General features: G+C 36.0%; 1 protein-coding gene across 1 annotated transcript in view; it reads right to left on the reverse strand.

The window, feature by feature from the left end:
* Nucleotides 1-13,793, reverse strand: part of LOC139740715 (HEAT repeat-containing protein 5B-like) — an 87,598-nt gene extending 73,805 nt beyond the window's left edge. Inside the window, exons 1-2 of the mRNA XM_071651280.1 lie at nucleotides 13,659-13,793; nucleotides 7,554-7,726 (exon numbers count right to left, since the gene is read on the reverse strand). The gene's annotated coding sequence lies outside the window, so the exon portion shown is untranslated. The remainder of the gene's footprint in view (nucleotides 1-7,553; nucleotides 7,727-13,658) is intronic.
* Nucleotides 13,794-15,016: the final 1,223 nt, after the last annotated feature.

A 15,016-nucleotide genomic window follows, 5' to 3' on the forward strand; every position in this document is an offset into this window, starting at 1 on the left:
GTCTAAATCTTAAAGTATGACCTGCACATAGAGGACTAAATTAATGAAAACCTCACAAAATATTCAGCTGTGACATCTATCATGAGCACTAGTCATACAGCTGTCACAGGAACAGCACATGTGTCAGCAAAGACTGTAAAAGCACAGTCATTTGCAATTCATATCTATGATACAATTTCAACTGAATCCACTTTCGTACACTCTGTGGGCAAAATGAACATCACAATAAGCCACACACTATCAAAAATATCAAGTGCATACACACACACACACACACACACACACAAATATTTTAACATCGTGTTTTTTTTTTCTTTCACAAAGCTTTCTGAATCTCATATTTCTCAAAACTTCAATGGTCACAATAAAAATCTATAAAACTACTGTTCATATGTACAGCCAAGTAGTGAAACTATCTACAATCATGCTATAAATGCCAAACCAATCAACTGGATATGGCTCTGCCAACCAGACATACCACTACGTGTTCTCTCCTCTGCACACTACATCCCTGCTGGGGGAGATGTGTTGTGAACACAAACAGTATAGTATACATACTATCTCCCACTGTGCCATTAATGTTTGATCAGGCAACTGAGAATTAACGTCTCCTTCCTTGTACCACTACAACTCTCTTTATTAGACCTTCAATGTGTCCATCAATTCTCACATACAGTATGTACAGTAGTCCCTTTCAATTTACTTCCATTTCAGAAGTAAACACTATTTTTTTTCCTGAAAGAAACTGAAGAACACCTGCACTTCCACATCTTAAAGATCCTTGCTGAAAGCTCATTCTGAAAAAGATAATGTATATGCAGTCAAATTTGGATTCCAAAAAAGACTGCCAAATGTAAGGAATAATTCTTTGACTTTATTCATTTTGAAAATTCACAAAAGATAGGGAAAATACACACACACACAAAACCCCATGAATTATATTTGTTCTGCTCTCACAAGAATTGAGCATCAATTCTTTAAAAGAGATTTATCATAGAAATGGATTCATCATTTAAAATCAACCTGATATGCTGAGTAAGCTAGTATTCAATATTCCCCACTTTTGTTTTATTCCTAGACGCTACTATTCCTGCACATCTCTCTTTGTCAAGTCAAGTATAATGGCCCCATGCACCTCCCATCTTAGATCGCTTAATCATCCGTAACCATGGATACTAGCTAAAGGATGCTTTTATCCTGAGTGGCTGACTCTCTGTACATATCTCACAATGTGGTAAGCTATTTATTCTTTATATATTAAATGCAGCTTCAGCATATGACTTCATGATTTCTACATATGGAGATAAAATTCATTAAAATTAAGATGAAGATAAGATTCATCTGGAGAACAGCAGTTACATGTATCTGATTAAAAAAAGCAGCATTTGGAATATTTATCCTGTATGCATTCTGGTATGTCAACGCAATTTAAAGGACAAGTTCACCTTCATAAACATAAAGATTGAGAGAATGCAACAATATTAGTAGAACACATCAGTGCAAGTTTGAGGAAAATTGGACAATCGATGCAAAAGTTATGAATTTTTAAAATTTTTGTGTTGGAACCGCTGGATGAGGAGACTACTACAGCTTGTGAGTCATATGCGTACAACAGTATAAAGAAAATGTAAAAGAAAATTCAACATATTTTCACTTTTTTCGCATAATAAAAGAGGGCAAGTCCAAGATAAGGTCCCCTCAGAAGGCAAAATTTCATCTTTGCTCAATATTGACATGTTTGGTATCATTTTGAAGCTTATGAGTTGAAGTTTTGATTTCCATGGAGGAAAAAATTATATTACGTAAATTTATGCAAATTTCAAGGGCTTCATTTGCATAAATGTGAAACACAGCGTTACGTATGGGACATTTATAAAAATTCATATTAATTCAAAGGAAAGCAAATGATATTTGATTAATATGTGGACATAAGAAGTTCATCAAATAGTTTAACTTGGTATGAAAATTTAGGAATTATACAAATGATTATGCAAATTAGCTCGTGTCCTATCATGAGATGTCCCATACGTAACAAATTGAGGTCATTTTTTTAGGTTTTTTCTGAAATTGCTAAGGTTATATTAATGCCCTTTTGGAAAGTTCTAATTTATTGTTTAGAGAAATTAAATACCATAGAAAAAAGAAAAAACAGTAAAAGGAATATTTTTTATTAGGCATTGAAATAATGTTACGTATGGGACAAATGCGTTACGTATGGGACATCCTCATACATAATGCATGTGAATGCATGTAGCTAGCTGGGAAGGTCTCTCAGTACACAAATGGTCAATCATCCTGAAGAAAGCATCCCAACATTGTAGCTACTTTTTGAGTTATAGACACTTTAAACAATACATGTACTTGACTGAACGATTTTCAGAAAGGGGGAGGGGAAAATGGCAAAATACACAATGAAAAATCAGCATTAAAGGGATGGTATAGTTTTTTGCAGAAATGGGGATTCAGTTTTCAGCATTTGATGAGATGATTGGAAACCAATTATATGAATTACTAAAGAGCATACAATCCTAAGACTAGAGGAATTCAAAGTTTAGTGATGGAGATCCACTTTGAAATGGTTGTGATATAAATATTTTAAAACAATATAAAGTAAAATGATTTTTTTTTTTATTGCAAGTGATACACAAATTGTCCTTATTCAGGTTTCAATAATAGCCACGACAAAATTCATGGGTATACATACTGAGGTGTTACTCGAATCAATGACCTGACTGCTAGACAGACATCATATATCTACTCGATCACTGGGGTTCCACGCAGCAGGTATTGCTTATTTATAAAAATTAATATTTCTTGTGTCAAGTTGTTTTTTATTGAAACGAAATGGCAAACTGCCCTTCATCAATGGAAGTAAACACTTTAAACTATTCAATTTTTCAGTAGTAACTATCCTGATAAAAATAGGGCATACATACTCAGGTTGGTCATAAAATATAGAATATGATTAAATATGATTATGATGGTAAATATTTGAGGAATATTGTTCCCTTGTCAATCTGGATCAGTATTTGAGTAGTTTCAACGGATTCAATTTCAATAATTATGCAAAAATTTGTTTATGGGTATTTTGCAAAATTACTTTGCAAAATACCCATAAACATGTCTCTCCACACACTAAACGAATGGGGGACAAAGGGCATGCATACTCAGGTTGGTCATAAAAATATAAAAATATGATTGAATATGATTAGGATGGTGAATATTTGGGGAATATTGTTTCCTTGACAATCTGGATCAGTATTTGAGTAGTTTCAACTGATTTTACTTCAATAATTATGCAAAATACCCATAAACATGGTTCTTCACACACTAAATGAATGGGGGACAAACTGTCCCATACGTAACTGTCCCATACGTAACACGTCATGTCTGTCTTTAATTAGAACCTGTAATTAGAGCTTTTTGCCTAATGACATGAAACTTACCTGTGATAATCTTGAGTGTTGTGACTTTCATCACAGTGAGTTACAAGTTGTAGAATGAAATACTTTCAGAGAGTTTTGAGGTTGAAAAAAATGTTCAAAAAAACTAAATTTTTCTGGTCCCATACGTAACGGCACATATTTTCTCTTCTAGAATATAATTGTGAAGGTCATTTTTCTCCATTTTTTGCATGATTATACTTCTCCTAGATATCAATCACCATGATAAAGTTCAATATGATCAAAAGCCATTAACACTATTTTTCAGGTCATAAAAGTCTCTGAATGTCCCATACGTAACGCGCGTGTTATCTTGGACTTGCCCAAGAGCACTTGACTTGCCTCTTTCTAAAGGCAGGGGGAATAATATTACCCATAACATTTGTCGGTAACAAGTCGGACGAATGTGTACTTTTTTCAAAAGATGAAATTTTGTGAAATTCTCTTTATATTTTCCTTATATTGTTGTACGCATGTGACATCTAAGTTATTCACACACTGCAGTAGTCTTCTCATCCAGCGGATACTGCACAAATACTTCAAAAATGCATAACTTTTGAACGGATTGTCCGATTTTCCTCAAACTTTCAATGATGTGTTCTACTAATATTGCTACATTCTCTCAATCCTTATGTTTATGAAGGTGAACTTGTCCTTTAAATGATGTGGGCCATCTATTACCTGAAAATATAGAATATAACTAATGTCTGATAAATATCGAGTACAAAAAAATATAGATAACAAGTAAACATCATGAGTTGAATAAATCATCAATATAAGGCCATTCCACACAACAAAGGTCTCAAACTCAGCAAGTTGTGCACAACCTCAGAGATGGGTTCTTTTGAAAAAGATTTCCCAACAATTGAGAATTCTCTAAAAGCTGATACAATCTTAAAAAGCTGTGCTAATGATAGAAGCAACATGGTCATAATAAAAGCTAGACAAATAAATTACATTAATACTACCAGTACTTGTTGCAATCATCATCATTCTTTATACCATATTTCCATCATTATTACATAATGATAATAGTATCATTACAATTACTATCAATACCAGATACTCATCTGCTCCTTTCACTATACAGTATCAAAGTGCTGTGAGTTCATTAAAAGAAACATAAAAGTTTTTTTGAAAATCTGGTAAGACCACTGTGAATGTTATAACAAACTTGTGACATAGTTAGCACAATGCTTTAAAAAAAAAAAATCTTAATTCAACTCCATGTAAGTTTTCGCTTTTCTGCATGACTGCTATTAATGAGATCATTATTTCTTGACAAACACCATCCAAAATTGACGACAAAACTATCAAGCAAACCAGTAGTCAAGGTTGTCATAATACTTGTGATCATTCTGAATATTCAACAAGAAGAGTTGTGATAAAAACTGAGCAAAAGATGCCATCATCACATGACCGATACATGTATAACTGTTTAATGACCCACAGGACATCACTTAGTGTGATGTACTGACATTGAAACTGTGACAGCTCACAGGCTTTTCTTTGATCAGCTAACACTATGTAAAGGCCTCTCTTTGAACTATTTCCATTCGGTGTAACTTCTCTTTGGAAGGGATGGCAGACTTTCTCCAGAGGTCTCAACATTCTCACACTAGATGGCTGTGCCAGTCCTGGGCAGACCAGGAGAAAGAATGCATCTTAGTGACGTACAACCCTACCCCGGCCTCACCTACTGCCACCAGAACATCATCAAGCCATGTTTCAATAATGGATGAAACCCTTAAGCGAGAAGCCAGACCACTCATAAAGCATGCTGTGATGGTACCCACTGAAAACAGACAGGCCAAAGGCTGCCACATTTCCTTACAATATGATTAATATCTGTTCATGAGCAATTATTCAAAATGCATATTTACTACATGAAGTTTGCATACATTGTAAGCTGATGGCAACCCCATTATTTCAAGGTGAACATTGAATGGCTTCATGTTCATTTAGTTCTACGTCTGGATGACACCCCATCCTTCCAGTACAAATTTCTCTCGCAATTGAATGTTCACGGTAGCAATAGGATGCAAAATGCAAGATGACATTGGAGTTGGAGACAATTAAAATATATATGCATAAAGTTAAGTTTGATAGATGTTGGCTGTTTTCTGTTCCACTTACAGTGACTGCAGGTTTTAATTGTGCACAATTACAAAAAAGAAAAAGAAAAAAAAAGATGGTAACACTAAACTACATTTTATATATCAAAGCACCACATTTACTCCTTGAACTTCACTTTGATAAACTACACTCATAGGTAAATTTTCAATACAGTATTCAAAGAACCTTCTAATCCAAATAAAATTATGTTCCAAATTGAAAAAGATTAATTATTGGATCTAAAATCATAAAACTTAATTCTCTCAAAAAACAGCAAAGTAAAAATGCAGTCTGCTCAAAGTCATTTGAGGTAGATCAGCAAAAGCTTCAAGGTAATTCTATTCCAGATGTCTGCAAAGTATTTCCTCGGCAATTCATGACATAATCCTGCTTATGATGAAACCATTCAGGAGCACTTCTTAATCAGGGGATTATTTTCCCCATCCTTATCCAGCAGGCAGTGAAGTTAATTTCCCCTAGGATCTCTACAATACAGACATCCAAGGGTGTGATAAGCTCTGCGTCTGCAGCCTAAAGCACCTTGCATCATTTGGCTGGTGAAATGATACACTAGAAGCCTGAGCAGGACACTAATAACTATTGAATAAACATATTTGAAATGACTTACACTAATATCTTACTTGAATCTGCATGAAGGACAGACTATGTCATCTTTGTTTTTCAATGAAATACACTTCTTTATTTGTGATCACTACCACAGGATCTAACTGAAGTGGAGGTATCTGTCTAGAATTTAGAATCTGAAATCTGTGATAGTCCAACACAACCTTCTCAACTGACATCACGTATACATTACAAGACACCTAAACTATTTCAGTTGATTGTGACATGTAAGATGATATCCTTCTCATTTGTCTGACTTCACAAGTAATTGTTTTTATTTCATGTCAGAAATGAGAAACAAATATCCACAAAGACAGCTTCCACTTTTTGCATTATTTTTTGACCTAATGTAGCAGATGGAAAGGGCTAGTAATGAAATAATAACAAAAGGATGTCACTGGTATATATACATAATGTAGCTCATACCAAAAAGAAGTATCAAATATTGGTACTCATGTATCAAACCACAAAACACACAGTACTGCCAACTACAAATACAACTAAAAAATACATTGTTATATTCAGACCCACAAAACATGTTGTCATTCATTGAAAAAACATCAAACCCAGGAATCATCTAAGACCAGAAAAAAAAATATGTTAAGCATTAGATTTAAAATGTAAAGTTTTCTACTATACTGACAACTCATACACTTATCAGCTTTTTATGCTTTTTATGCTTTTTATGCATAATATCATTACTACTACATAGGGACATAACATGTTTTGTGTAATTACTAATTCTTCTACAGATACATGCTTATCGCAAGAATTTAGTTGTATGTGAACTGGTGCAAGTGAGCTCTGATTTATTATGTGTTTGAAAAGCGCTTCTAACATCTAGCAGCACAAGTGTACAGCATGCATGATGAGCAGGTGCCAGGATAGTTCACCCTACAGAAAAACACTTTACGAGTACATACAAACAAAACACTAGCTAGCAAGCAAGCACATTGTACACATTATGCACAAATAAAACCAATTAATTTTTGTGACCACAGTTTAAACATATGTAGATGTCCTGCACTCTCAAATTTCAATCATTTGAATACAATCATATGTCAAATATCACGAATTTTAGGACTTGCATTAGAAAGTAAAATATCAAATTATGTAAGAGTGAAATCCCACATTACAAAGGTTTGTACAATTTTATATAATTTATACATATGTTATCAAGATTGGGAGAGATACAAATAAGTATATGCTTCAGTGTAACTGACAGGTGATCAGCTACATTGTAGCAATGGTATTGGCTACAAAGCTCTCTGCACTGGCCATGTGCAGAGACCTTTTAAGATGGTTCCCCCCCCCCCCCCCCCCCTCTTTTAAATTGCAGCAGCAGAGAGAAGAAATGATCTGTGTACATACCTTCAGGCAGGCAGTGCAAAATTTGGGTATGGCGGGAGTGAGGTGAGAGCACAGCCTGTGGGGTTTCCTTTCTTTCTATTGGATACTGTGAACCCCGGAGAGCAAAGGCATGGACACTACAGCCACCATGCACTGTGGCGATCCACTCCAACACGCCCTCCGATGGGCAACCACTATTAGATGTGGGCAAGCAGGAATGACGGAGAACAAACATGCGTGCACAGAGGAAACAAAACAGAAACAGGGAGAAAGAGCGAAAAAATAAAACAAAGAACTAAAACAGACAATTTGTTTTGACGATACAAAAATAAAACCATAAATCTGAAATAGGACTGGAAAGCAATATTTAAGACAAAGCTGGGATGAGGAGCTACAATACAAGCAGATATGCAGGTATGTTCAAAACAGCATGATAAGCAAATAATACATGGAAACATGACAGTCATATGAAACAAAAATAATCAACACACACATGGCAATAAGAGTCTTTCATTCAAATTCCAAAAGACCGTGAGGGAAATAGAAAATTATTGCTGCTAGGATTTTATATCTTAAATTTATAGATATGTATAGTGCAATGGTACAATGCGTTTAGTGTGAGCATGGTTCTACAAACACCTAGTGCCTAGTATGAGAGTAATGCCTCCATAATGCTTTTTTTTAAAATAAATTGTAAATGTCTTCATACCCCATATTTTACGAAAAATGTGTGAGCACATCAATGCTTCATTTTTGACAGGTAGACAACTCTAAAGCTTTTCTTAGAAAACTTAACATCTTGAACTGAGATCTTTATTCTATAAAAAAAAAGTACAATCCTAAAATCTTAGTGCCTGCATCTACCATTCCACTGTTCTTCAAATCAGTTTGTCTTTGTCTTTATATTGAAGTGAGATTACACTGTGTTCTATCTGTGCAGATACTTCAAAAATCACACCCGATCACTTTCTTATGAGCTATTACATGTATGTCTGTATTTGTGTACCGGTAATATTTTTGACTGGATACTAACTCATCTTCTTTTCTAAACATAACTAAAGAGATATGCACAACGCAAATCATAGCTTTACACATGATTGCATGTACATGTCATGCTACAATCTCTATGCCAATGCCTAATACAAACTAATTATTTACTGTTTCTCAAAAATTTCACCCAAGTAAAAATTTGAACATTTTAAATGATTGTTAGCACTGATGAATATACAACCAATCAGTTTCATAAAAGGATTTGTATGAAAAGAAAGCATGATTTGGAAGCAGCACATAATTTCACCTTTTCCTTCAAGACAAATCCTAATTAAAAACAGTTGCTATTCTCCAGTAAATCTGACCTCTACCTTAAATCTGTAAGATCTGCAGGTTAAATTAATCTACCAAATGTAGAGAGAAATACAGAGAAATACCAAGACATTGAACTCATGAAAAAAAAATCAACAAAAAAACATGTAGACATCAGGATATCAATTCAGTTTTTTAGGTTAATAAGAGATGCAGCTATGTAGAGTCATACATTGCTGATTTACCTCAATCATGACACGAATAAAGTATACTCATGATAATAAACACAAGTATTGAAATAAAAGCAACAATAAAACAGCACACCAACATGTAATGAGTCATAAGCTGAAATAATTAATTAATAATCGATGAATACCACAAAGTACAACAGAAGGTTCATGAAACTAAGCCTTCACTAATTATGCATTAGTTATTAGTTGCACATCTTACAAAAGAAGCAAGTGAAGAAATACAATATAAATGTTATGAAATATACAAAGAAACTTCCCTTTTCATATTTGTAGCTTATTTTAATAGTACAATGCAAAAGTTGCAATACAATCAACTGGTGTATTATTATTGTACATGTTTTAGTGCTTGTGTCTGTTTGTCTGTATTAGTACACAGTATGTCAAACCTACCCTATGTACATGAATAGGAGCCATACTATGCTTCCGGTACATAATTTGTATTTGTGCATAATCTCCAACCAGGAAATATTGAGCCCTTTCCTGTTAGGTATTAATTACAAGTACAGAGCAGCTCACTGTAATCTAATTCAGATCATTATTGATACATGGTACAGTATGTCAACAGCAACATGTAGAACCATCAAATTCATTGTCATCCAGCACCATCTGTTTATGAGAAAAGAATTTAACAATTAAGGGCTCTAATATGTCTTAAACACCTGATCAAACTTCTATGTTGTGTACAAATGTACCTAACCATAACATACCACCCATACGCCAGTATCCTGTTTTCTGATGAAGTAGCTGCTAGTATACAATGAGAGCTTGAGTTGTATTCCCTCTGAACATCAACATGATTTACAACTGATTGCACTACAAGCAGACAATTAAACTGAAATGTTATCATACCCCTTTGAAGGGCATCTGTTTGATGGTAGTATGTATTAGTAGATAAACACATCTTGTGTGAAAACAATGACGGTAACCCTTGCAACCTGGGAATGATTGTTCTATCACAGTGGAGAGAGAGCAGTAAAACAATGCCATACAGGTGTACCATGCATATTATAGACAGATCTATCCAGTTACTGTTAGTCACTGTAACATTCAAATGTCATTTACACCCAAGCCCTGCCCTACCAATAATCACAACATTTTGTCAGCCACCAACAGATATAAGCATAATAGCCCCAGTAGGAATGCATGTTTATGCTGCACATTCAAAAAACTCACATGAAATACATACTACAGTAGGACCTTGATAATCTGGCCACATTAGGACCAGCAGGCCTCCGGATAATCGCTTTGGCTGGATAATCGCTTTAACTGGATAAGAGAGATATGCTCAAATACATCACTTTCTAGCATATTGTGATAGGGGTATATAACATGTTATTACCAATTTGCTAATATCATGATTATCTACATGGCATTGCCATGTTTCATATTTCATATGACAGGAAATAATACCCAATATAAGTAAAACACAAACAAAAATGTAAGCCAGTCGACGTCCAGATAGAGAATCCGGATAATCGATGGCCAGATAATCAAGGTCCTACTGTATCATGTTTGCAGGTGCTTTTAATTAGTAACAAGTAATATAGTATGCTCTAGATCTCAAAATCTTGATTATTTTCATCTTTTCCTCCCTATTCTTCTTCAAGAAAATGTATTTGTATGCAAACTGTTGAACAGTACCTGAGTGAGAATCTGAATGTTTGATGTGTACTAAATACTGTTCAAACATCACCTTGAACAGCACTATTTACTGACAGATCTTTCTAAACGTTCCTTTATAACTTGATAACATCATATAATAAGAATTTGCACAAATATATATCACAACACTTTAATAACAGTGAGTGACAAGTCTTTTTCCTCCAAAGATGTTCCTTGTCCTGCAGTTTATCCTCTGAAATGGCCTGCCGACACATACACACTGAGAACTGGCATTACTAAAATCGTATGTCAAAACCCTGGTTTACATGTGTATATTACAATAGCCATCATGAATATTTGAGAACAGTACAACTTTGTAATATTGTAAATAACTACACACATTTATTTGCATTTTATATTGGCTTAGCTGACTTTTACATATCATACAATATGCATCATATTTCCCATATATGATTTAAAAATGAAGATTTCTTTCAAGTGCAAAATGCCCTGCTCCGCAGCTTCGCAATGCTGGCGTACATGATGCTTGTACCTGTTAGTACTGTCGATATGGTTTTATGCAGCTATTATGCAATACCTCACATGGGATTTGGGAAGTACTTGTATACTGTACTATCAAAGGGATCGCATAGCTTTGGTCAAGACCTAACGTCAAGTTTATAACATTTTTTGGTGAGATAATAAGAACCTAGAATGAATATGAAAGATAATGTAATTTCAAGAAGGATTCAACATTTATTTGATGAAAATTGGGCTTGAAATGGCCGAGATATCCAAAAAAGCGATACTAATAAAATTGACAGGCCACGACTTTTATTAGGATTTCTTTGTTTTACCTTGTTTTTAGATATCTCGTTCATTTCAAAACCGATTTTCATCAAATAAACTTTTGATTCCCTTTAGAATCGTATGCTCTTTACCACTTCATAGAGTGGATTCTAAATATCTCGCAAAGCGTTACAAGCTGAATCGTCACCTCAACCAGTACTGTACAGCCTCATCGATGAACAGAATTCTGATTTATGTGCAGTAATCAGTATGCATGATTTTATTGCAAAATGGAATAGTAGAATGACAAGCTAACACCACTGTCGCCAGTCATTTCCCATACATTGTCGGTATTGGTTGGGTTGTTGGGATTCTGTGTTTGTCGATGTCTGCATAGCTGGCACATGTGACACTAATAAAAGTTAGCGACACCTGCCAGGAGGCAGATCACAAGCCAGGTTCCATAATTTCTTGAAATGGTTGCTTGATGGGTGAGTAATTGTTAAGAGGTCCAGACTGAGAGATTAGATGCCCCTCAGAAGTCAAGGCTCCAGTTTGGGAGAAATCCTGTTGAATAGCCTTAGTCTAATTGCCTTGTTAGTTGAAGGGGCTTGTGCATGACTATGTAGACAGAAAGATCCGTCTGTCCGGAGGAGTCTTTTATATTTTTCACGTTATCGCTCTCCTCCGTAGACAGACGGAAGGTATTAGTACCCATCGCTGTGTGGATGTTCTTAACCACTGTCTCTATGGAAAATTCGGTGAGGTACATGTACCTCACCCTTCTCGATTGCGTCTAATTCACGGCCCTAGGTCAGCAAATTTAAGCTTGTATAGCAAAATCAACATTTCAAGAATGCACTACACTCACCAGATTAATGAATAATCCAACATTTTGGTAGAATTTTCAACATAAAACACACATCAACCAGCCCGTCGCGTCGTCACATTCAAACTGCAGAAACATACAGTATGAATCTATTAGCCAATCACATGCGAGGTAGTTTCTACGTGTTTTTTTACTAAAGCACGTACCTCGCATGTGATTGGCTTACAGATTCAAAATGGCGACTTTCAGCTAGCGAACGGCAGTGTTGCGATATGGATAAAATTTCTGCGTTATATTACAACCTAGTTACTGTATTTCGATTGCACAATGTGAGAAATTTACCCCAAATATTGCTGCATAATGTGTCATGTCATGTCAAACTTGTTTGAATGTAAACAAGCTGTCTGAAATTTGGTTTATCGTAATGTTTGATCTGTGCGCGACTGCTCCACACAGGAGCCGGAATCATTGACTTCGGTCTGTATACGGAGGGGATCCGTGAAGCCAGACGCAGTCTCCGCGAAACATTCCCCGACGGACAGATACAGACTGATCTTTCGGTCAAATGACTATGTGTATGAAGACTCTCTCTGGCATGAGTAGTGGTCTAGGTTGTAAGGGTTCGTTAGACAACACACAGAATGACTGATATCGATACCAGGAATATGCAATCTGTTCTCTTTTACTTGTGCCGACACGGCACACAAGCTTTACCTCTTTGTCGTTATCTCTCTCCCTCCTACATCGCTCTCCACCAATCGTGATCGTAATCGTTCTACACAATCGATCTACTATTCCCCTTACAAGGTGATGCCTGTTGACCAAATCTAGTCTACAGAGAGTACTAACGAAACAGTAGAACAAAGTGTAAACATGTGGTTTCTACTCTAACATTAGACGTCTAACTGGCCTAACAGTAACACTATCTAATAGTTTACATCGATTCGTACCATACCATGTCTTTCAAAAGGCCAAACTTTCCATTATTGCATAAAACCCAAGTAGTCTACACTAGATATTCTACAGATTCTATGAACATCTACACACATTAAACGCTCCTCGCAATGTTCCTCTGAGGCACAAATACAGGATCAGGATTAGGATGGATAACTTATGACTTTGTCCTGTTCAACGTTGCATGCATGCGATGTGGCGGTGCCCAAGATACGCCGAAGTAGAAGGCGTGGACTGGACACACTGCTGGGATAATGTGGATGGTACAAGTAGCCGTCACCATCATCTCATTCAACGGGATCGCGGGAGACGTATCACATTGTCAATGTCATTGTGTTCTCTGCTAGCGATATAATAGAACAACATTTTTCGTACCAAGGCACAAATAATTTGACTTACCTTTTATTTCACGATTGTCACAAGAAAATGTCCGTTGGTCTGGCCAACGCTGGTGATTTACAGTCTTTATCCGGCAGTAATTTTCTCACTTTTAGTCAGAATCTGTGTTCTTGCGGCTACCCGGACGAGATTTCGTGTCTGTCCAGTCAGTCGGCAAATACATTTATTACAATTATGACGCAAGGTGGCGCTCAACCCAAAATACCAGAGCGGGTTGTCGCTCTGCAAAATACCCAAATTGCACTCACTGATCTCCGAGCAAGGGAGATATTGCACTACTTTCGTCTCTCGCTTTAACTACAGAGGGCCATTCTCTGGTTGTAGTTGTTATTTCAAATAAAATAGATTTACAGTAAAACAAACATTTACACAACATACAAAACAATGCAACATTGCAAACACGAGTTGTTGGTCATAGTAGGGGGCTTCTGAAAAGTAGGGCTTGTAACTGTAGTCCCTTTTACCAACAAAACCAAGGCAGATTGCCTTACGACTGGCAAGGTTATGTAACTTTTACTTTATTCATTTTTTTTTTCTGACAGTAGGTCTACTTCTGCATATTTTTGGCATATTACATGCACGATTCACTCCATGGATGCTACATTGAAAGTTAGTTCTCCCCCAAAATAGCAGAGAAGTGAAAATATGGGCGCTATACTCTACAATCTTGCTCCTTGCTTTTTCCCTTCGACAGGAGAAATAAAGAAAGTGATATAGAAAATAAATAATGCTGTCCTGCTTGGTGTATTTTCCTTGGGTGCCACTGAAGTTTTGCTATTCATATAGTTCTCATTTCATTTCCTTTTAATTCTGTGTGTGAGATGTAGTGCAGTGAACCAGAAATATATGAAGATTCTCTTTACATTCTAGACGAATCATTTCTGTGGCGGATCCAGAGGGGGGCGCAACCGGCGCACGCCCCCCCCCCCCTTTATTTTTCGTAAAAAACAAAAGAAATAAAAAGAAAAACAATGAAATGAAACCCGGAAGTGGCACCAGAAATATTAGTCACGCCCCCCACCCCCCCCCCCCCCTTACAGAATTCCTGGATCCGCCCCTGCATTTTGGCCGTTTCCTTCCGCCTCTCCTTCTCTCTCTCACTTCCATCCTTTTATCACATCCCCCTTATCTCTCTCTCTCTCTCTCTCACATTCTCACACATTTTTTCTCTGAATTTTCAAATTAAAAACGATGTTTTTTTTACTGTTATGAGATCTTGTGACCCTGGCTTGTGCAAGAAAAATATCCCAATATCCACTGAAAAGATTTTATCAATATCCTTCTTCCAAACATGAAGCTGGACATTCTTCTGCTGAGATTATATTTCATTGCTTATGCATCCGGGATTAGAAGACATA

Source organism: Diadema antillarum, unplaced genomic scaffold (genome assembly GCF_040938485.1).
Source record: "Diadema antillarum isolate AM-2024a unplaced genomic scaffold, OU_Dant_1.0 seq00000876_RagTag, whole genome shotgun sequence".
Classification (NCBI taxonomy): Eukaryota; Metazoa; Echinodermata; class Echinoidea; order Diadematoida; family Diadematidae; genus Diadema; species Diadema antillarum.